Here is a 23,830-nt window from a genome sequence, read left to right on the forward strand (position 1 = left end):
CTGACTATATTATTATTTTTATTACAAATATTTGCACTGTAAAAATGATAAAAGAAATCGTATTTTTCGATTCCTTATACCTTATACAAGTACTGTAGTGCAATCTCTATCGTGAAAGTGAAACTTTCAAATGTAGATTTTTTGTTACATAACTGCACTCAAAAACAAAACAATGTAAAACTTTAGAGCCTACAAGTCTACTCAGTCCCACTTTTTGTTCAGCCAATCGTTCAGACAAACAAGTTTGTTTACATTAACGGGAGACAATGCTGCCTGCTTCTCATTTACAATGTCACCTGAAAGTGAGAACAGAGATTCACATGGCACTGTTGTAGCTGGCATTGCTAGTATTTACATGTCAGATATGCTAAACATTTGTATGCCCCTTCATGCTTTGGCCACCATTCTAGAGGACATGCTTCCGTGTCGATGATGCGCGTTAAAAAAATAATGTGTTAATTAAATTTTTGACTGAACTCCTTGGGGGTGAATTGAATGTCTCCTGCTCCGTTTTACATGCATTCTGCCATATATTTCATGTTATGGCAGTCTCGGATGATGACCCAGGATGATGACCTATGTTGTTCAATTTAAGAACACTTTCACTGCAGATCTGACAAAATGCAAAGAAAGTAGCAATGTGAGAATCCTAAAGATAGCTACAGCACTCGACCCAAGGTTTAAGAATCTGTAGTGCCTTCCAAAATCTGAGACGGACGAGATGTGGAGCATGCTTTCAGAAGTCTTAAAAGAGCAACAGTCCAATGCGGAAACTACAGAACCGGAACCACCAAAAAAGAAAATCAACCTTCTGCTGGTGGCATCTGACTCAGATGTTGAACATGAACATGCGTCGATCCACTCTGTTTTGGATTTTTATTGAGCAGAACCCTTCATCAGCATGGACGCATGTCCTCTAGAATGGTGGGTGAAGCATGAAGGGACATAGAATCTTTACCACATCCAGCATGTAAATATCTGGCTATGCTGGCTACAACAGTGCCATGCGCCCACCTGTTCTCACTTTCAGGTGACATTGTAAACAAGAAGCAGGCAGCATTATCTCCTGAAAATGTAAACAAACTTGTTTGTCTGAGCGATTGGCTGAAGAAGAAGTAGGACTGAGTGGACTTGTAGGTTCTAAAGTTTTACATTGTTTTATTTTTGAGTGCAGTTATTTTTTGCACATAATTCTATATTTGAAAGTTCAACTTTCATGATAAAGAGATTGCACTACAGTACTTTTATTAGGTGAAAAATACTACTTATTTTTTCTTTTTTTACAGTGCAAATATTTATAATAAAAAATAAATATAAAGTGAGCACTGTACACTTTGTATTCTGTGTTGTAATTGAAATCAATATATTTGAAAATGTAGAAAAAATCCAAAAATATTTAAATAAATTGTATTCTATTATTGTTTAACAGAACGATTAATTACGCAATTAATTGTGATTAATTTTTTTAATCGCTTGACAGCCCTAATTATACATTTGCAGTACTCTGGAAGCAAGATCTCTTTCTTGATGGGTAACAGCTAATTTAGGCAACATCATTTTATATGTATAGTCGGGATTATATTTTGCCATGAGCATTACTTTGTATTTAACATTGAATTTCATCTGCCATTTTTTTGCCAAGTCACCCAGTTTTGTGAGATCCCTTTGTAACTCTTCGCAGTCTCTTTTGGACTTACTTATCTTGAGTAATTTTGTATCATCTGCAAACTTTGCCACCATCTGTGATGGTGCACCCCATAAGGCTTTATGGAAATATGCTTATGAGTGTATATATGACATAACTGGAATATGTTTTATGCTGCATATGTCATGTAACATATCTCTGTAAAGGTTATGATCTACTGAATCTATTCATCCTATTTGTATGCATGTATCATTTTTGTATTTGAAGTTATGAATATTGGCTCTGTACTTGCTTGATTTTTAAGTAGCCTTAGTAAAGCATTTAGTCAGCTTCTTGAGAAAGGAATGTACAAATTAAGTGCCCAATCAAGAAACACTTAACGAACAATGGATCTTGGATGGCTCCAATCCACATAAGAAGTCTACTTGAAGACGTTCAAGGTAGCATGTGAACCATGGCTGCTACCTGTAAGTTCTGAGTCATGCATGGACATGTGACTTGCCCATGTGACTCCAAAACTCCATCTTGTAGGTGGGATTCTACACAGGGGGAGGGAGGGGTGTCCACCCACAAGAGAAAGTCTATTTAAACCCCTGGGAGACCCCTCCATTTTGTCTTCAGCTGGCTCAAGAGATAGCCTCTCCACCCCCAAGGATACCTGAAAGAAACTGGAAAAAAGGACAGTAACTATAGGGGGTGTGAGTGATTGCTGGACCCAGACTAGAAGGAGACTAGACTGTAAAAGAAAGCTTACTCGAGCGTCTCTGAAAGTGAGGTTTTATCTGTATTTAGTTTTCTTACTATATTAGACATAGACTTGCGTGTTCTATTTTATTTTGCTTGGTAATTCACTTTCTCCTGTCTGTTACTACTTGGAACCACTTAAATTCTACTTTCTGTATTTAATAAAATCACTTTGTACTTATTATTTAACCCAGAGTATGTATTAATACCTGGGGTGCAGGGGGGGGGTGGGGGCAAACAGCTGTGCATTTCTCTCTATCAGTGTTATAGAGGGCAAACAATTTATGAGTTTACCCTGCATAAGCTTTATACAGGGAAAAACGGATTTATTTGGGGTTTGGACCCCATTGGGAGTTGGGCATCTGAGTGTTAAAGACAGGAACACATCTTAAACTGCTTTCAATTAAGCCTACGGCTGTTAGGGGACGTGGTTCAGACCTGGGTCTGGGTTTGCAGCAGGCTTGTGGGTCTGGCTCAAACCAGGCAGGGCACTGAAGTCCCAAGCTGCCAGGGCAGGAAAGCAGGCTGATTTCTCCTGAGGAAGTAATATGGTCCTGACAGGTGTCCCCATTGTAACTCTGGGAGGTCATTAGCTTGTCGGTAATAGTAGGTTTTGATCTTTGTGTGTCTCTTTCTTTCTGTCTGTTACTCCTTCCAGCACTGCCTGTTGTAGTAATGCTGGGGCTATAGGCACCAAAGTACATGTGTATCTTGACATCAAGTGTTGCACTGGGCTATTGTTAAAGTCCGTGGGAGTGCTTCTCCTTCAGGAACGGCTTGCCATAGATTTTCTTTGCTTTTTGAAGCTTTCTTTAAGCAATCTTAGTGATTTTAACTGCCAATTCATCTTTGCCATTTGACTGGCTGCAATAGGTTGATGTGATATGAATGAATTTCTATTCCTGGGTAAATTGCACAAACTCTCTGAAAGTAAACAGGGGTCAATTGTCTGAAACTACGCTGTTTGGGTCACCATGCCTGCTGAAATGCTTCATTGCTTTGCAACTGCAGTAGCGTCTGACAGTTCGTGTTGTTTCCTGAAGTCTGAATAGTAGTCTATCATAATGAGGTAGTGTGTGGTTTGGGATGAAAAGGGCTATTACTACTTTGCTCCAAGTTATGTTGGGAATGCTGTATATTTTCATTGTCTCTTTTTTCTGCTTGGCCTCACAACTGCTCACTTTGTCTCTGATATCCTTGGTCTTGTTTGGCCAGTATACAGAGTCTTTGGCTTTCTACGGACATGCTTCTAGTCCAGAATTGCTCTGACGTATTCTGAGAGGAGGTCTGTTCTCAATGATATGCATGTTATGATTTGACTGCCTTTACATATGATGCTATCTTAGACACTCATCTCATTTTAATAGTTCCAGTATCTTGAGAGACAGGTGAGTGTCTCCCCTTCTCCCTTTGTGTCTGGCCATCCTCACAGTACAATGGACACGAGCCCTTGTAAATCTTTGTTTTGTATACTTTATTCTTGGATTTTTTCCTGTCCCTGCCTTGAAACAGGCATATATGTGGCTTGGTTGATGCTTTTGATATCTTTCTGTGTATTCTGTATTTCTGTCAGGTAGAGGATCCCATATTCTTGTTCAGTTGCTGTATTTTCATGCTGCAAGGCTGCTGTGGATAAGAAGTCAGGTATGTACATCTCAATCTCTTTCTTGTAGTGTTCATCTATATTGTAACATTACTGTTTCAGTAGCATGAGCTGAAGGCAGTTGTGGGTAGTGGCTATTTAGAAATGCTCTCTAGTGGTTTATGTCACTTTCTATGCAAATGGTTTCCTTTCCTTGAATACAATGGACAAACTTTTCACGTGTGAACACTATATTGCAAGATATTACTTTTTAGTTTGGATTAATCTTACTTGCATTGGCAATAGTGACCTTGATGCAAAAGCTACCAAATGTCCCTTTTGTAGGAGTGATGTCCTATGCCCCATGCCCCATTTCACTGACATCACATTGTATGGCTGTTCTTTGTTCACATTAGAGCACTTCAGGATGGGATAGTTGTTCACCAGCTCCTTGATGTGTGTGATGGCTCCATCGTGTTAAGGTAACAATGCCCATACAGCATCTTTGTCGAGTAGTCACTTCAGGGGTTTGCATACATCTGAAAGGCTTGGAAGAAATTTTGGCAGATAGGCTTCGTAAACTAATAGTCTCTGAACTGATTTAATGTCTTTAGGTGTGGGTATCTGCTGTACTGATTTTACCTTTTCGGGGTCAGGTCATAACCTTTGGGAGGGCAGCAAATATCCCATGTACGGTACTGCAGTCAATCACAATTTCATCTTGTTTTTATTTAATTTTTGATTTACTTCCATGGCTTTTTCTAGCAGCTAGATGAGACTGTGGTTGTGATCTGCCACAGCTTCTACCATACTGTCTCCATGTCTGTAGACCAGAATGTCTTCAGCCATGACACTGATCCTTGTGAGACCCGTTATAACATCTTGCTATATTTGGCATTTGGTAGTGAGCTCTTTTTAGTGTGTTAAGTTGCTTGGATCTGTGCAAATGCATAGCTTGCCTGGCCTCTCAATGGCTACCATGAGCTTATCCAATTTGTAGGGCTCTGAGACTTTAACATGATGCCTTCTTTTTCCATTTGCATTATTGCTTTACATAAGAATGGTCATGCTGGGTCAGACCAGTGGTCCATCTAGCCTAGTATCCTGTCTTCTGACAGTGACCAGTGCCAGATGCTTCTGTGGGAATGAATAGAACAGGACAGTTATCAAGTGATCCATCTCTTGTCATCCAGTTCCAGCTTCTGGCAGTCAGAGGTTTAGGGACACCCAGAGCTTGCGATTGTGTTCCTGACCATCTTGGCTAACAGCCATTGATGGACCTATCCTCCAAGAAGAATCCATTGTAGATGGTAAGGATTGAACCCACAGGCACTTACTTACATGCAAAGCACGTGCTCTGCCACTGAGCTACATCCCAGGCATAAACCACATACTTCTGCTGTTTGCACTGCATTAATGCCATTCATTTACTTGCTTCTTCTATATAGTTCATTTTTTAACTTGTTTTTCTTGTCTGTAAGCTTTAGCAGAATGATTTCTCTTGCCACAATTATTGCATATGACCCGATAATCAGGGAATTCCCATGATCATCTTTTTCTCAATTGTATTAATGTCTTCCTTTGCATTTTGTGTGTCACCTCTGCTTTGTGTTTCTGCATTTCCCTTTGCATGGATTTTGGTGTATTTTCCTTGTAATTTAATGCTTTCCCTGTGCAACTTAGTGAATTATCTCTGTGTCTGCTTCGCTAATGCTCTGTATTTAGATGTGAGCATGTTCACTAGCTTTACAAATGATAACTCTTGGTAGAGATAGTGTGGACTCTGTGGCATTCTCATGTGAGCTCCTGCATCTTTTTCCTTATTACTAATCTATCACTGAACATGAGCTCTTACTGTGATGCTGTGGCTAAGGCCATGTCTATACTTACCGGTAGATTGGCACTGCGGCAATCGATGCAGTAGGTGTCGATTTAGCAAGTCTGGTGAAGACACACTAAATATATGTAAAAAGAAAAAAGAAAAGGAGTACTTGTGGCACCTTAGAGACTAACCAGTTTATTTGAGCATGAGCTTTCGTGAGCTACAGCTCACTTCATCGGATGCATAGCATATCGTGGAAACTGCAGAAGACATTATATACACACAGAGACCATGAAACAAAACTTCCTCCCACCCCACTGTCCTGCTGCTAACAGCTTATCTAAAGTGATCATCAAGTGATCATCAAGGAAGGCCATTTCCAGCACAAATCAAGGTTTTCTCACTCTTCCCCCCCCCCCACACACACACACAGACACACATACAAACTCACTCTCCTGCTGGTAATAGCCCATCCCTCTTTGAAACCTCTCTTTATAATGCGCATGATAATCAAGGTGGGTCATTTCCAGCACTAATCCAGGTTTTCTTCCCCCCCCCCCACACACCCCCTCCAAAAACCACACACACAAACTCACTCTCCTGCTGGCAATAGCTCATCTTACAATGTGCACAGCTATTGCCAGCAGGAGAGTGAGTTTGTGTGTGTGGTTTTTGGAGGGGGTGTGTGTGTGGGGGGGGTGAGAAAACCTGGATTAGTGCTGGAAATGACCCACCTTGATTATCATGCGCATTATAAAGAGAGGTTTCAAAGAGGGATGGGCTATTACCAGCAGGAGAGTGAGTTTGTATGTGTGTCTGTGTGTGTGTGTGGGGGGGGGGGAAGAGTGAGAAAACCTTGATTTGTGCTGGAAATGGCCTTCCTTGATGATCACTTGATGATCACTTTAGATAAGCTGTTAGCAGCAGGACAGTGGGGTGGGAGGAAGTTTTGTTTCATGGTCTCTGTGTGTATATAATGTCTTCTGCAGTTTCCACGATATGCTATGCATCTGATGAAGTGAGCTGTAGCTCACGAAAGCTCATGCTCAAATAAACTGGTTAGTCTCTAAGGTGCCACAAGTACTCCTTTTCTTTTTTCTTTTTACGAATACAGACTAACACGGCTGTTACTCTGAAACTAAATATATGGGAGAGCGCTCTCCCATCAGTCTGTGTGCTCCACCTATCTGAGAGGCGGGAGAGTGTCTCCCATCAACACAGCATGGTGTAGACACTGCGGTAAGTTGACCTAAACTATGTCGACTTCAGTTACGTTATTCACGTAAATGAAGTAGCGTAACTTAGGTCAACTTACCCCGGTGGTGTTGACCAGTCTGAAGAGAGCTAATGTGATCCTGGGTTGCATAAACAGAGGAATTTTGAGTAGGAGTAGAAAGGTTATTTTAAGTACTGCAACTGCTGCTAACATGAAGGGGAAGGGAGTCCAGGAGAGCTGGCTGTATTTCAAGGAATCCCTGTTGAGGTTACAGGGACAAACCATCCCGATGAGTCGAAAGAATAGTAAACATGGCAAGCGACCAGCTTGGCTTAATGGTGAAATCCTAGCGGATCTTAAACATAAAAAAGAAGCTTACAAGAAGTGGAAGGTTGGACATATGACCAGGGAAGAGTATAAAAATATTGCTCGGGCATGTAGGAAAGATATCAGGAGGGCCAAATCGCACCTGGAGCTGCAGCTAGCAAGAGATGTCAAGAGTAACAAGAAGGGTTTCTTCAGGTATGTTGGCAACAAGAAGAAAGCCAAGGAAAGTGTGGGCCCCTTACTGAATGAGGGAGGCAACCTAGTGACAGAGGATGTGGAAAAAGCTAATGTACTCAATGCTTTTTTTGCCTCTGTTTTAACTAACAAGGTCAGCTCCCAAACTGCTGCGCTGGGCATCACAGAATGGGGAAGAGATGGCCAGCCCTCTGTGGAGATAGAGGTGGTTAGGGACTATTTAGAAAAGCTGGACGTGCACAAGTCCATGGGGCCGGACGAGTTACATCCGAGAGTGCTGAAGGAATTGGCGGCTGTGATTGCAGAGCCCTTGGCCATTATCTTTGAAAACTCGTGGCGAACGGGGGAAGTCCCGGATGACTGGAAAAAGGCTAATGTAGTGCCAATCTTTAAAAAAGGGAAGAAGGAGGATCCTGGGAACTACAGGCCAGTCAGCCTCACCTCAGTCCCTGGAAAAATCATGGAGCAGGTCCTCAAAGAATCAATCCTGAAGCACTTACATGAGAGGAAAGTGATCAGGAACAGTCAGCATGGATTCACCAAGGGAAGGTCATGCCTGACTAATCTAATCGCCTTTTATGATGAGATTACTGGTTCTGTGGATGAAGGGAAAGCAGTGGATGTATTGTTTCTTGACTTTAGCAAAGCTTTTGACACGGTCTCCCACAGTATTCTTGTCAGCAAGTTAAGGAAGTATGGGCTAGATGAATGCACTATAAGGTGGGTAGAAAGCTGGCTAGATTGTCGGGCTCAACGGGTAGTGATCAATGGCTCCATGTCTAGTTGGCAGCCGGTGTCAAGTGGAGTGCCCCAGGGGTCGGTCCTGGGGCCGGTTTTGTTCAATATCTTCATAAATGATCTGGAGGATGGTGTGGATTGCACTCTCAGCAAATTTGCAGATGATACTAAACTGGGAGGAGTGGTAGATACGCTGGAGGGGAGGGATAGGATACAGAAGGACCTAGACAAATTGGAGGATTGGGCCAAAAGAAATCTGATGAGGTTCAATAAGGATAAGTGCAGGGTCCTGCACTTAGGATGGAAGAATCCAATGCACCGCTACCGACTAGGGACCGAATGGCTAGGCAGCAGTTCTGCGGAAAAGGACCTAGGGGTGACAGTGGACGAGAAGCTGGATATGAGTCAACAGTGTGCCCTTGTTGCCAAGAAGGCCAATGGCATTTTGGGATGTATAAGTAGGGGCATAGCGAGCAGATCGAGGGATGTGATCGTTCCCCTCTATTCGACACTGGTGAGGCCTCATCTGGAGTACTGTGTCCAGTTTTGGGCCCCACACTACAAGAAGGATGTGGATAAATTGGAGAGAGTCCAGCGAAGGGCAACAAAAATGATTAGGGGTCTAGAGCACATGACTTATGAAGAGAGGCTGAGGGAGCTGGGATTGTTTAGTCTGCAGAAGAGAAGAATGAGGGGGGATTTGATAGCTGCTTTCAACTACCTGAAAGGGGGTTCCAAAGAGGATGGCTCTAGACTGTTCTCAATGGTAGCAGATGACAGAACGAGGAGTAATGGTCTCAAGTTGCAATGGGGGAGGTTTAGATTGGATATTAGGAAAAACTTTTTCACTAAGAGGGTGGTGAAACACTGGAATGCGTTACCTAGGGAGGTGGTAGAATCTCCTTCCTTAGAGGTTTTTAAGGTCAGGCTTGACAAAGCCCTGGCTGGGATGATTTAACTGGGAATTGGTCCTGCTTTGAGCAGGGGGTTGGACTAGATGACCTTCTGGGGTCCCTTCCAACCCTGATATTCTATGATTCTATGATTCTATGAATGCTGTGTCTAGTTATGGTGCTAACAATTCAAGAGGGATGTTGATAAATTGGAGAGGGTTCAGAGAAGAGTGATTAAAGGATTGGAAAAACTGCCTTATAGTGATTGAACTCGAGTCCATTTATCTAACTTAACAAATGGATGGTTTGATTAGCCTGTAAGTATCTACATAGGGAACAAATATTTAATAATGGGCTCTTAAGTCTAGCAGAGAAAGGTATAACAGGAAGTTGCTGGAAGTTGAAGCTAAACAAATTCAGACTGAATATAAGGTGTAAGGTTTTGACAGTGAGGGTAATTAACCATTGGAACAATTTTCCAAGGGTCATGGTGGATTCTCCAGAACTGACCATTTTAAAATCAGGATTGGATTTTTTTCTTAAAGATCTGCTCTATGAATTGTTTTGGGGAAGTTCTATGGCCTGTGCAATACAGGAGATCAGACTAGATGACCACAATGGTCCCTTCGGGCCTTGGAATCTATACAAACTGTATCTGGAGACACGATAGCTAAGGCAGTTTCAGAGAGCAAACTAGCTGGACCAGGGACCAAAGACCTGTCTGCTTGCATCTTATCAGTTGTCTTTAAGGAATGCTCTGCTCACAGGGATGTAGGAAGGGTTACAATAACAACAGTGAGGGCTAGGTTGTGACTAGACCTGAACGGATATACAGGGAGTGAGGGACAACAGAACACAAGCAGTTCCCCCTCCCTCCTCTCTTTAACCCTGTGCAGGAAGCAGGCACAATCTCAATCCCTCCATGCTCAGTGTGCAAGTACTGGGGGATCTCATGAAGACCGTGATGCTAGGGAGTGAAGTGGTGCAAGAATGGTGTGATGTTTTGGGGATCGCCCAGACCAGGAATGGGTTCTGTCACTTCCTGCCCTGTAACCAGCTTTGGTTCAGACCCCTGACACCAGTAGGCTTCCCACAACCACAAGGTCTCACCCTATCTTCCACCACCTGCCTAGTAACTCGTTGAAGCATGATGCCAGCAGCCCTTCTGGTCCCACACCCCCTCCCACACCCCAACCCCCTGCCACAGCCCGGTGAGAGTGGGGGAGACTGAGCGACGGAGGGAGGGGGATGGAGTGAGCAGAGGCAGGGCCTCGGAGAAGGGGTGTTCAGTTTTGTGCCATTAGAAAGTTGGCAATCCTACTGCCAAGTGACTGTCCCTCAGTTTCTGGATAAAAAAACCCCTCAGACACAAGCCTGTTTTTAAAAGGCTTCTTCCTCTTTTCCCCCCTCTCAGTCTCATATTCAGAGTCTGGAAATCCCCCTATAGAACAGCATAGCCATTTTGGTTTTAAAATACCCTCCGTGGTGTTTATCATTCTCCATTTTGGATAGCCTTCTTTTTGTCCTTTTGTTTCAAATCTGGCTCCTTTTTATCTGTTACTCATTAGCCCCGTTGATGTTTGAAAGCTTTGGGTTAATGTGTTTGGTAACTGCTGTTAAATTCTGCCCAGATACTGCTGAAAAATCTGTCCAGCAACCAGAAAAGGCAGGAAAGGACATGTGACCTTAGGGAAAGTAAGTATAAGGACGCAGCTCTGTTATCCCATCCTAGTGGCAGACTGTGTCCACATATCATCAGATCAAGAAAGAAGACAGAAGACCTGCCTGTGACTTACCATCATGAGCCTGATCCTGTTGTGATGGTGGCTACTGGTCAGCGAGTTCCTGATTCCTAGCTCCTGGTTTCTATGGAGGTTCCTGGCTCCCGAGTCGTGGTTCCCGGTCCGACATCCTTGTTCTTGCACAGAGACAGTACAGTAGTAACCCTTTTGTGTATTTGAAACATGTTCATTGTGTTGATTTCTGGGTCCAGGCTTCAAGCCATTTGTATTAAACCTTCTGTGTCATTTTGTGATAATAAATTCCCTTTGTTTAAGTTTATATTGTGGTAATAGAGTTATTGGAAGGGGAGGTGGGTAGGGCGAATACTGACAGTTGATAGATACTGAATAAGGAGGATGAACCACAGTAGGGAGGGGTCCTATTACTTTGGATTCAAAGGTGATCTGTGTTAACAGTTCCAATCTTGTCTGTGTAACACCCTCTCAATTTAAGAGCTGGGATGTCTCGACGCTTTTCTATTAATTCTAATGGTCCACCATTGTCTCTTCGTGGCTGGAAAATGGGTCATTTCTTGCAGCCAGTTTTGTGGAACTACCTGGTTTGGGAGGCACCCTGTCCCTGCTGTGACGTAATTGAAATTGTAGTACACGGTATGAGCACAGTTTTCTATATAAATAAATACATAGGTTCATAACCACAGTCTGAATACATATGTCATAATGACCATCAGGTTCAGAACATTACAAGCTTCCATAAAAGCATTTACTTGATACACTTTTGTAGTACAATAATACAGCATGCAATCAGTTGGTTCAACTGCTCATTTGTGGGGTTTATACCTTCTGTGTGCCCCGGGGGGTGTCTGGACCCTGATTGTCACAGATGGTCAGAGGGGAAAGTGCCCTGAACCCTTTTATCGGGGTTTAGCAGATGCAATTCCTGTGTGCACTCCCCCAGTGTCACTGGAGACAGTGGCCCTGCCTCAGGCACAATGCCTCTGGGGAAAACTGCTATTGTGCAGCTCCTCCTCATCTCCCAGGGCGAGCAGTGGCATATAGTCACACCATGACCAGTGATTGGTGCACCCTACTGCTTTAAGAGAACTGACCAAGTTGCTCTCTGACCCACTGATGTGGATCTTTAATCAGACTTGGAATACTGAGGATGTTCCAAAGGACTGGAAAGAAGTGAATGTTCTGCCAATATTTGTAAAGGGTAAATGGGATGACCCAAGTAGCTACAGGCGAGTTAGCCTGACATAATGCCAGGCACAGTCATCAAATGGCTGATATGGGATTCAATCAGTAGACAATTAAAGGATGGTATCATAATTAATACCCAGTAAGCATGGTTTTACAGAAAATATATATTATCAAATTGTTGGATTTTTTGACGAGATTACCAGTTTGGTAATGAGATTACAAGTAAAGGTAACTATGTCGATGTAATACACTTGGACTTCTTAGATGTTTGTCTTAGTAGCACACACCATTCTGATTTTAAAAATAGCACTGTACAAAATCAACGTCACACATATTAAATGGATTAAAAACTGGCTAACTGACAGTTCAACCTGTAATGGGGAATCATCAGTGAATGGGTGTTTTTCTAGTCAGGTCCCACAGGATTTGTTCATGGTCTAGTGCTATTGATTATCATTGACCTGGAAAAAAATAAATGCAGCTCAGACTAGTTGATCATAATGGTCCCTTCTGATCTTCACATGTATGAATACCTGGCCTGAAGCACCCAGCGTCACAGGTTTGCTCCAGAATACTGAGGTCACTTGTCTCCTTCAGACGCTGAGCACAAGGCTGATGCCTGCAGGTTGGTGACTATGTCTTAGAGGCTTCTCATTTCACATCCCCTTTATGAGAGGAATAACACTGGTTTCCATGTGCAGTCCAGATACAACAGCCTCCCACACTCATCATCTCACAGTGTGATGGAGACCCCATTTTACCATGTCTATCACCCGTATACCCCTGAGGCTGCCCTGTTCATTTCCCAGCATGGGTCAAAACCTTCAGCCTCCAGATGTAGCTCCAAAAATCATCTTTACTCCATCTATTCTCCGATTTGGACTGCAAGCCCCAGAGTATCTCATACGCACTAATAGCCAGGGCTTCTGCCTCTTTCTCTGTGGACATAGGGAGGGAGCTTTTCCTATTACAGATAATGCATGGCTGCTCTGATTTGGTTTTCCTTTGTATCCAGGCCTGCTGCAATTTTGTAGTTTTCTCATTGTGACCCAGGGAAAGTCAAATCACTGAACACATCTCCATTCATTTCCATATGCTAGGGGTCAGGAATCTGGGATGCTGCCATGATTATTGTTTTCCCTCTGTTTTTTTTAAATAATCCTAGTTTCTGATTTCATGTACCTTCAGGAGTCGACTCACTGCTGACACCATGTTCTGTGTGCAAGCATAAACAGACAGTGCAACATTCAAGCTTTATTCCTTCCTCCACCTATGCTGTTCTTCCTCATCAAAGACTTCCTGGAGGTAGAGATCTCTAAGGTCACGTCTTCACTGGCAATGTTAAAGGGCTGCTGTGGCAGCGCTGCCACCGCAGCGCTTTAACGTGACTTGTGTAGTTGCGACATGGCCTCCCAGCGCTCTAAAAAACCCGCCTCCACGAGGGGAATAGCTACCAGCACTGGGAGCGCAGCTCCCAGAGCTGGTGCACTGTCTACATTGGCACTTTATAGCACTAAACCTTGCAGCACTCAGGGGTGTGTTTTTTCACACCCCTGAGCAAGAAAGTTGCTGCACTGTAAAGTGCCAGTGTAGACAAGCCCTTAATTCCTATAATCATATTATAGCACCTCCTTTTGAGAAGCTATTCATCATTACCCCCTCCAGCTCTTCTTCTTTTTCCCAGAGAGATAGTATCCAGCAATACTGACCCTGGATATTTCAGCTCTAAGAATTACCAGCACTACCACCACCCCCAAATCATTTATTCCCACTGGGTCTTAATCTCCATGCCTTGGTAAATACTTCTAGCTCCTATTGTTTATTTCCCATATTCCTTGCTCTTGTGTATAAACAAACACTTTAATGTGCCTCTTTTCTTATTTTTAAGTGTATGGTAATTGTATTGTGTTTAATAAACTGATATAAATAATAAATTGTATTGTGTTTAATAAACGGATATTGATTTTACATGCATTGTATCTTAATCAGTTGCCTAGTTTGCCTAGTTACTCAGTTTAGGGCACTTCATCTACACTGGGAAATGTGGGGCTTTTCTAAAGTTTTTCTAACACTTCTGTTTGGGTGTAAATATCCATTATATGCAAAGTCTTCTGTGTCAGCTCAGAGTTGTCTCAGTTTCCTTGCAAATACTCTGCAGACGTCAGAGTAACATACTGCTTAACAAAACTAATAAGAACAGACAAGTAGCCACATCTCACTGCACAGACTTCAACTGTTGCTTGTTGTGTTTTAAGGCTTGGTCTCTTCCCCTGCCTGTGCCCCTGGTGCACGGCCTGGTGCAGGTAACAAATGCTTCATTGCTGACCCAAGATGGTGTGAAGGCCCCTGGCTTCAATTAAATGGAGCAAGAGGAAGTAAATAAACCACATGGGGCAGGGCATTAAATCACTTAGGTGCAGAGAAGAACCCAGGAGTTTTGGTTCAGAGGTGGGCTGTGTGCATTTGCATGCAGGCTGCAATTTAATATTCTTACTGCAAGTTAATGACAACTGCAACTTTGTAGCCCTCTGACTCCTGGTTTTTTACATTCCCACTGCTGTCCCCTAGAAATTAATGCCCCCCGCTTTCCTCTTTTGTTTTACTGCCTTCATGCTGTTTTCCTTTATTTCAAGGAGTCAGTTTGAAGGACTCTTGATGCATCTGCTGGTTTGGTTTACAACGAGGGATGGAATGAAACAAGGGGTATGGAAGTTGTGAACTATTTTTATAGCGTATTTGTTTTTTCACACTGGCACTAAACTTTAGCATCACCAGCAGTAGAACCTGAGCCAGGGGACCTCAGCTGATTTGATCTAAAATTGGCTTTCTTGCTTGTGCTCCTTAACAAAGACTAAAAGAGTGAGTGTTGCCTGCCGCTGTCTGTGGTGTTTGTACACATATATAATGCATATATCTTTGCACACATTGTGTGCATGTGTGTAGTGTCCACAGTGTGTATTTGTAATGAGTGCAGATATGTAGGATCCACCGGTGTGATAAGTAGTGTGTCATGTAGGTGTAACTGAACTGTTTGGAAAACCAAAATTTTTCCTGTGAGAAATTTTAAATGAAAAATCTTCATTCAAAATTTCAGTCAAAAAATATCAGCTTTCCTGTGGGGACTCGCAAACTTATTTGCTTTGTATCAACCTTTTGAAATACAATGAACATTTTTGTTGTCTTTTGTTTCAGTTCAAAAGACAACAATATAAATTGAAACAAAATGAAAAATGGTCATTTCAAATTGACATTTGGAGATTTTAAAAAATGAAAAATTTTAAACCCCAAAACTACATTGAAATGACATTTTAAGTTGAATCAAAACAAAAATTTTCATTTAGTTTTGAAATGTCATTTCAAAGTGAAAAGTTTGGCTTCAATATTTCCTGCTGCACATTTGTGGGCGTGTCTATGCAGGATGTGTGTTCAGTATTTTCAGGTATTGTGTATATACTACATAGTACATAACTGCATTTGTACACCTATGTTTGGGTTGTATGTGCAATGTGTGCACAAAGGTACAGCGAGTGCATGTAAGTAATATCTGTATGTACTTGAGTGCTGATATATTCACATAGGGTGTATTTTTAGTGTGTATACATGATTGTTACAGTATTGCCAACTCCAAGATTTCAAAAATCATGAGTCAGGACTCAAGAAGTCACATGATTGGCAAAATAATACACTCTCATTTCCTTTATTCGCCTTCTGGTTTTTGAGCTTTCAAGGTTCACATTTTCAGACTTTTCTCTGCAATTATGATGACTTGAGAGCTAGAAGCTTACTTTTTTTTAAAAAGAACACAGATTCTCAAGTAGTCATATGACTCCAGAACCAGGGGCTTTGAGAAAACCCCAAAATATTTATGAGACTTGCATAAATTCCTGAGAGTTGGCAATGATGTTTTGTGTGTATGTGTGCATGTATTGTCTGACCTTGTGTTTACATGTACGGTAAAATATACTTATACTTTGTGTTGGTGGACATTCGTAATGTAGGTATATGTAATGTATCAACATTTTGTGTGTGTGTGAGAGCGTGTGCATGCATATTGAGTGTATGGGTTGTGTGTACATGCCTGTAGTGTTTGTGTGCACATGCAGTGTATCACTGTTCAATGTATGTAGCGCCCATTGTTTGTTTCCGTGTAGTATGGATGTGTGATTTATGCACATAAGTGTATATGTGAGTATGCACTATGTGCATACATGGAGATTGTGTATATATATATGCTTATGAAATCTGTACATGTAGTGCACATGCATTTGCCTTAGAGTGGGTCCAAAATTTTCTGACAGAAAACAGAAGTGAAATATTAAAATTTGGGGTGGTTTGATGCAAATCAAAATGTTTTGTTCAATTGACCCACAATATTTTGAATCTATTCAATAACACATTCAGATGCTTTTCCTTAGCAGTGCATTTGCCTTATGGGAGTTGTAGGTTCAGCTCCTGTTCTCTTTTACAGGCTGAGCTCCCTAATAGGCTGCTTTTCCCACAATCCAGTGCAATTTTCACCTGACCGCGCTCTGCCTGGTGCATCATGGGAGTCATATGACTCTGGCTGCATCTTGTGTGATGTACTCTGCCTAGGGACCCTGGCCCATAGGAAGAAATAGGGACAGCAGACTCCCAAACTACAACTCTCATGAGGCAATGTGCCACAATTTAGAAAATACAGTTTAATGTTGAAATTACTTGCAATGAAGTGTTTTTGGTCATTTCAACAAACTGAAATTAAACATTTCGGAATGTCAAAATGTTTTGTTTTCCATTCCATAAAAAAAATGAAATTTCAACTGTCCCCCAATTTAGGACATGTTGAAATGTCAGAATTTCCCATGGGATGGAAATTCCAAATTTTGCAGAGCTTCAGTGTGCATGCACGGGTAGTTTGTGTGCTTGTGCTCATGTATTGTGTGTATGTGCAGCCATACCATGAATACATAATGTGTGAGTGGATTGTGGCTGTGTGTGCTGTACAGGTGTGTGCAACCAGAGCATGGCTATATATTGTGTGTGGTTTGTGTTTGCACATTCAGTTCCTAAGCTGGTGTAAATTGGCATAGCTCCACTGACTTCATTTGACTCCACTGAGTTCTGCCAGAATGGTTTGTGATCTGGAGAACATGTTTACAATAAGAAATTCAATCTGTTTAGCTTATTATGTTCTATACTTGCCTACCTAGGGGTTCTTTAGTCTAGCAGACAAAGGCATAACAAGACACAATAGGTTGTAGTTACAGCCAGCACAATTCAAACTGGAAATAAGGTGCAAGTGTTTAACCATGAAGGGTAATTAACCTTTGGAACATATTACTAAGGGATGTGGTAATTTCTCCACCACCTGGAGCCTTTAAACGAAGAATGGATTTTTTTTCTATGAGATATGCTCTAACTCAACCACAAGTATTGGGCTAGATGCAGAATAACTGGGGGGGAAGTTCTATGGCCTGTGTTATGCAAGAGATAAGACTAGATGATCATAATTATCCCTTCTGACCCTATAATCTATTTATTCATGATTGACACCAGCTGAGGAGCTGACCCATAATGACTGTGTGCACTGCCTGATTATTGTGGTGTATGATGTGCCTGTGTAGTCATGGTTGAGTGTATTCCTTGGGATTGTTTCTGTGCACATGCAGAGTGTGTTTTGAGTTTACATGTGTGTAGGATGTGTGTGCTTGTACAGCGTATCCAAGAATCCACAGCAGGGCCCCTCTTGTGAACTCTGACTCGCAGGCTGGCTGCCAAACATTAACTACAATACTTGCACTTGTTTTTGACAACAGCATGCAGGTTGAGTTTCATCAATTGCTATTTTGGTTTTGAAGTTATGGCAGAAATGTCTCTGGATAGGAGACTGGTATAAGTGGAGTAGCAGATTGACTCTTATTGTGTAATGTCACCTTTCAGTCAGTGGTTGGAATGAGAATTATAAAGTGTCAGTTGCTCTATTTATTAGACTTCAAGAGAGGTTGCCACCCTAGGACAGTAATAAAGTGTCCAGGGAACTCTGTACCTGGATGAGGTAACCCCAGCTGTTACTGTCAACTTGGGCATTTTTGAACTTGAATTGATTTCCTTCCCCCCCTGCCCAATAAATTAGGTCCAGCAGCAGCAGTTGCTGTGTTCCAAGCTGCTGTCTGTGATGATAGATGAGTCTGGCCCTGAAAAGAGAGAGAGAGAGATGCTGGACTCAGCACAACACAGATGTTGCAATGCAGCCAAATTAAGCTTTAATGGGAATGTGCAAGTTGGGTCTTAGTCTGAGTATCTAATGCTTGCCTTGCTGAAAAGCAAGATCAAAATATTAGCAGCTGACCTGATGGGATATACACTTGCCGAAAATATTCTGTTACTGGCTGCAGATTAGCCAGCATCTGATCTGTAGTGTGACTTTCCCAAGTATCTCACAGCCAAGAGGTGAAGATTTAATGGCAAAGAAACTTTCTAAATAAATATTGATTTCTGCAGTCTTCATATCAACATCTTCTCACAATTTCACATCTTGGGAGATAGTTCTGAAGTGTTACAAGGGCAGAGCATGCTTAGTCAGCAGAAGTGCATCTGACCAACAGCATTCTATAGGAAAAAGCCTAAATATGATACAAGATGAGTTACCTACGTGTGTAGTCTGACACACATGTATTGACATAGATCATGGGAGAAGCTGATTGGTGAAAGTCAAAGCAATAATATATACTTGTCATAAATTGCCAGTAGCAATCAGCTGCCTAATCCAGGTGTTCATTTTAACTAACTGTTGAATAAAATTGTACTAGAAACTGCACAGAGACATTTAATAGCGGCTGCATATGACATGGATTTCTTCTGAGAGGCGGACCTTAGTAAAGTATTTTTGGCATATTGAAAGAAAGAAGGCTCTTTGGGAAAAGGTCATGGAGGACCCCAGAAACTGAAGGTGGGAAAACTTTGTCAGAAGGTGTAAGACTAGATTGAGAAACTGAAAAAAGTTAATTTTAAGGAATTCACATTCTAGAATGGTGAGCATAGGCAAAGAAACATGCCACAAGTGTTTAGAGGTCCTGTAAGGGACAATGTTATTTAGTTTATTTGTATCAGGGCCACCATCATGATATTGCAGTGCATCACAGAGCTTAGCAGGAAAAATTGTTGGTGGCAACTGGCACAAATTCAGACTATCCTAGCTTCTGCTACCCCCACCGGTTGATGGGATATATATCCCCTTTAGCTGTTACTCAAAATTAAGAAAACAGCAGAGGGGGCAAATGTGTCTTGCATTGTTTCCTAAAAACCACCACATTTGTTCTCCGGCAGAACACAATAGGGAGTGAATTTCAGAGCCTATGGGATTCACTGACAATGTTCTGCTGCCCGGGCAGGTCAATCCCATGGACAGCCGGAGCCTCCTGGTAGAATACAACTGCCACCATGGGGCATAGAGGAGAGGCAGTCTCAAAGATAGCCAGTTCTCAAGCCACTCAGCATTTTAGAAAGGGCAACCAGCACTTTGAATTGTATCTAGAAGTGGACGGGGAGATAAGGCAGAGCATGGAGAACAGGAGTTACTGTATGTCATCATGCCAGCCATCTCCACTTAGGAGACTGGCAGTCTCATCTATTCTGCTCTAGCTGCAGCTCCTGAGTGATCTTCAAGGGTTGTCCTGAGTAGAGAGTATTACAGCAATCCAGCGTGGCGGTGATAAAGACATGGATAACAATGGTGAGGCCAATTCAGAGAGGAAAGCTCACAATCACCAACTGAAGATGGCAAAATGGCCACTATTGCTATCTGAGAATCCAGAAGCAGTGATAGATCCAGTCAGACTCTGAGATTGTGACCCAGAGAACCAATGGGTGTGAATGCCCCCTCAACAAAGAGAGCAGTCAAAACACCCTTAAATACGTCAACCACAAGCCTAACTCAAAGTGTGACCTTTATATTGCAGGGAAAAAATGGAGTATGACAATGAAAGGACTTAGGGACTCAGCTCACAGAAGTGACACTCAGCCCCTCATTCCCCTCCTCCACTTCCTGGCATGGAGGGGGCCTGCTCTCGTAGGTCTAAACTAGGAAGGATGGTGGAAAGGAGAGTTCTGCTTCTTCAGCAGGTAACCTCTTCTCTCTCCTATACAGAGTCTCTTGCTTGTCCACTGATGTTGCATTGATACTGTATAGTATAAAGAGGGAGTCCCATTTAGTTGCCCACAAAAGGGCAAGGAGGGAGGCAGAGGAAGATTAAATGTACCCAAGATCTGGATTCTCTCCTACTCCAAACCCACGGATCACAGAGTCTGCTGCAACTTGTGCTACTTTCCCCCTACATGGTTTGGAACCCCTACTCTTGCCTCCTCTCTGCCCCTTGGAGTAGCTCACGCTTCCATACTGTCCTGGTGCAGTGCTCTCTCACGAGGACTACCCTTGAGGATCATGCAGTAGGTAGCCCTCCAAAAGGAGCTGCCTCTGTGCTTCAGAGAGTGCAGGCCTACAGTTGTGTCTGGCCCTTTCACAGGCATTGGGAGAGTGGACCACTTGCCCTCTTGTGCACTAACACAGAGGGCAGGCACAGTCTAGCCCAAACTGCATCTCAGGGATTGTTTTGTTTGTACACACAGAGCTAAACTGATCACCATATATGTGGTTGATAAAGAAATTGGCCAGAGTCTACTCTCAGTTACACTGGTGTACATCCTGAGTCAATTTATGGAGGTAGGATTCCTCCAGAATAACATGTGTAGAGCTGTGAGCACATTCCAGCCCAAGGCCTCTTCCCCCTAACCCTCACTGCAGTAGCAAGCAGGGATAATCTGTGAAAACTAGGTGGATATATCCCCACATCACTGATTCACTATTGATTAATGAGGAAGGATTAATTATCCTCCCCGCACTTCTCCTGGTGTTTGTAAAGCTATACTGCCTTTACTGACACAGAGTCGGAAGCTGCTCTACCTTTTCTGTAATGGTCTTTGCTACTTTCCTCTTTGAATTTACTTCACTCTTCACTAGGCAGAAATTGCATTTGTGGTCTGGTTCCTCTGAGCACTTTTGGCAAAGACACAAAAATGCTGATATAGTTTTAAAATTGCAGAAAAGGCAATGGTTAGTTGTGGTCAGGAAGAGGGACAAACTGACGGACCATAGACAAATACAGTTTCCAGACACTGAAAAGCAAAAAGTAGATCAGATTGCTAAGCACAAAATTCTACAAGAAGTAGTATAATCAGAAAAATACAATTGAGAATATGCTAGCAGATATACTGGCTCTCACTATGGATGTTTTATATTACCTGTCTATAGCATGGCTTTGCCACTCAGCTGGAGTGAGGAGCAATTTTAGGGGGAAACGTTTCTCATATTACACTTCCAATATTTTGCTATAATGGATTTTCTCCTCTTTATACAACTGTGTGTGTATATGTGTATACATACACATTTTGTCAGATAAAATACATATGTACCATAGATATTTCTAAGCGCCGGTCTACCCACAAACTTACACTGTAATAACTAGATTGGTTTGCACTGACAGCTTTTGTTATTTCATTGCAAGCCTGTGTGTGGACTAAAGCTGGTAATGGACAAAACAATTTCACACACCAAAAAAAAAAAAAAAATCCAAAATTTGAAGTTCGTTTGGTCTTAGTTCAAAATTGAATAATTTCTTTCTTCATTTTTTAAAGAATTTGTGTGGAAAACCTTATTTTGAAAAAATTCACATTTGCCCTATTCCCCCTCTTTTTGCCACTGAGTGCATTAACATGAATTATGTTCAGATTTATCTCACTTTCATTTTTTTGTTTGCTGCTTTGTAACTTTTTAAATCTTCTTCACTGTTAGAAAAGTTGGTGCCAGGAGGAAAAAAAATGAAACTCTCTCTGCTACTTTTAAAGACTTAGAGAGACAGAGTTGTAATTTTTCCTTTTTCCTTTTGCTATTCTGTAACTTTTCTAAAGTTGAGAAAGTTTTTAAGAGTTATAGAATGGTAAAAGAGAGAGAAAAATGGAAAATATGTAGGAAGCAAATAAACAAGCCACAACAAAACCCTAGACATCATTCAATCTACTGCATTCAGTGGAAAAAGTGAATAAAGTGGGGAGGAAGGAGAGTGAGAACAGGGAAAAAACAAAAATGTAAAATTCTGATATTTCAAATTCCAAAATTTTGAAGTGTTTGTCTTTGATGAAAGACTAGAACATTTTGAAAAACCAACATCTTTTTGTGGAAGTTTTTGGTTTTGAAAAAAGACCATTTTTGTTGAATAAAAGTTTCCAGTGAAAAATTCCAATAGTGCAGACACTTACTTCAGCATAAAAGTGACCTATTTTGATTTATTTTGATTTTGTTTAAGTTGGTTAAGATGAATTAAAATAGGACATTGATTCCAAAATCTAGTAAGACACCTTTGGACTGCCCCACGCCACAGAATTATACCAAAATAGCAAATGGTGTGAATTAAAACCAATTTAATTATTTTGGTGCAAGTTTGTACGTAAACCAGTCCTATTACTATACTTTTGAACGTCATACTGCACGTAAACATATCCCTAAATTACAATATTCTCACTCCCTCCTCTGTCCTGGTGTGTTTGTTGGGTGTTTTTTCTTCTTTCTTTCCTTCCTGCTTTCTACTGTCTCTCCTTCAGCTCCCCAGTTGTGGGCTGGTTGTGGAAAGATAAGCACACAAAGCTTATATGAGCTCAAAATTCTCTAAGGGCAAATTCTGCTCTCACTCCCCGTGTAGCCTGGAGTTGCATGGGGTGTAAGGCAGTGCAGAATTAGGTCTAAAGAAGCCTTTTTATCACTGCTTTATAGGAAATGGGTTCTGGAGTCTCCTGTTGGCAGCACACATTCTACATCCATCAGCAATGCAGCATAAGCCTACCATCAGCACTAAGTAAGAATTCTCATATGCTGCTGGGGACTCAGGACAGGCCTCCCACAAATAGCTTTCCATTTCAATCCTGAATTCAGCATTAGCCAATGTAGAGGCAATATATAGCTCTAGGACTAGGCTGTCATGTACAGTATGCACAAGACAGCTCCCTGCTAATCTCATCTAATTGGCAACAGGAGTCCCTGTATTAGGTGCGGGGTGTAAGTGACATTAAGAGGACATGAGGAGTCATTAGCTGTTGTGCTGAATATCAGAGAGAGGTCAGATGCATGCTCAATAAATGTTTAGGCCACTTGGGTTATTGTTTCACAAAGTGAGTTTCTCAAATGGATTTTAGCTCAGTGACACACAATAATAATAAAAAAACAATTATTTAACCTAAAGGTCAGACTGTTATCAATAATTAGAGTTTTGAGGAGGATAGTAATTCCATTTTCAGAAGGATTTTGAGATGTCAATATTTGTCTTAGTTCTGATTAGAAATGAAACCTGAAAAATTTGAAATTCTCTGTGAAAGAAAATTCCAAAATGTTTTTTATTTCAGGTCAATTGAAACATGTCCTTTTGACAAAACTGAAGTGTTTCGTTTCATTTTGATTTCATCTTTATTGTACAAAATTTAAATAATTCAAAAGAAACAGTTGTTTCATAACAAAAAAAAATCTAAATGTTTTGTTCTACACATGTCAAAATGGGAACCAATCTTCCCTCTCTCCTTATAGCCCTCTTCCCAACAAACACGTTAAATCTCCTACCTCTTTGTGACAGGTCGAGTTCCCACTCCTGTCTTCAGCTCTGTCTACACAAACTGTTTGGAGACCTTCAGTTGTTAAACTTCCC

General features: G+C 41.7%; 1 long non-coding RNA gene across 1 annotated transcript; it reads left to right on the forward strand.

The window, feature by feature from the left end:
• The first annotated feature begins 3,673 nt into the window (after positions 1-3,673).
• On the forward strand, positions 3,674-11,091 carry LOC141984531 (uncharacterized). The gene is made up of 5 exons (XR_012638753.1): positions 3,674-3,777; positions 3,963-4,033; positions 4,388-4,453; positions 5,165-5,281; positions 10,794-11,091. It is a non-coding gene; the product is annotated as an uncharacterized LOC141984531 (long non-coding RNA).
• The last annotated feature ends 12,739 nt before the right edge of the window (positions 11,092-23,830 follow it).

The sequence above is a fragment of the Natator depressus genome, chromosome 1, assembly GCF_965152275.1.
Source record: "Natator depressus isolate rNatDep1 chromosome 1, rNatDep2.hap1, whole genome shotgun sequence".
In the NCBI taxonomy this organism is placed as follows: Eukaryota; Metazoa; Chordata; order Testudines; family Cheloniidae; genus Natator; species Natator depressus.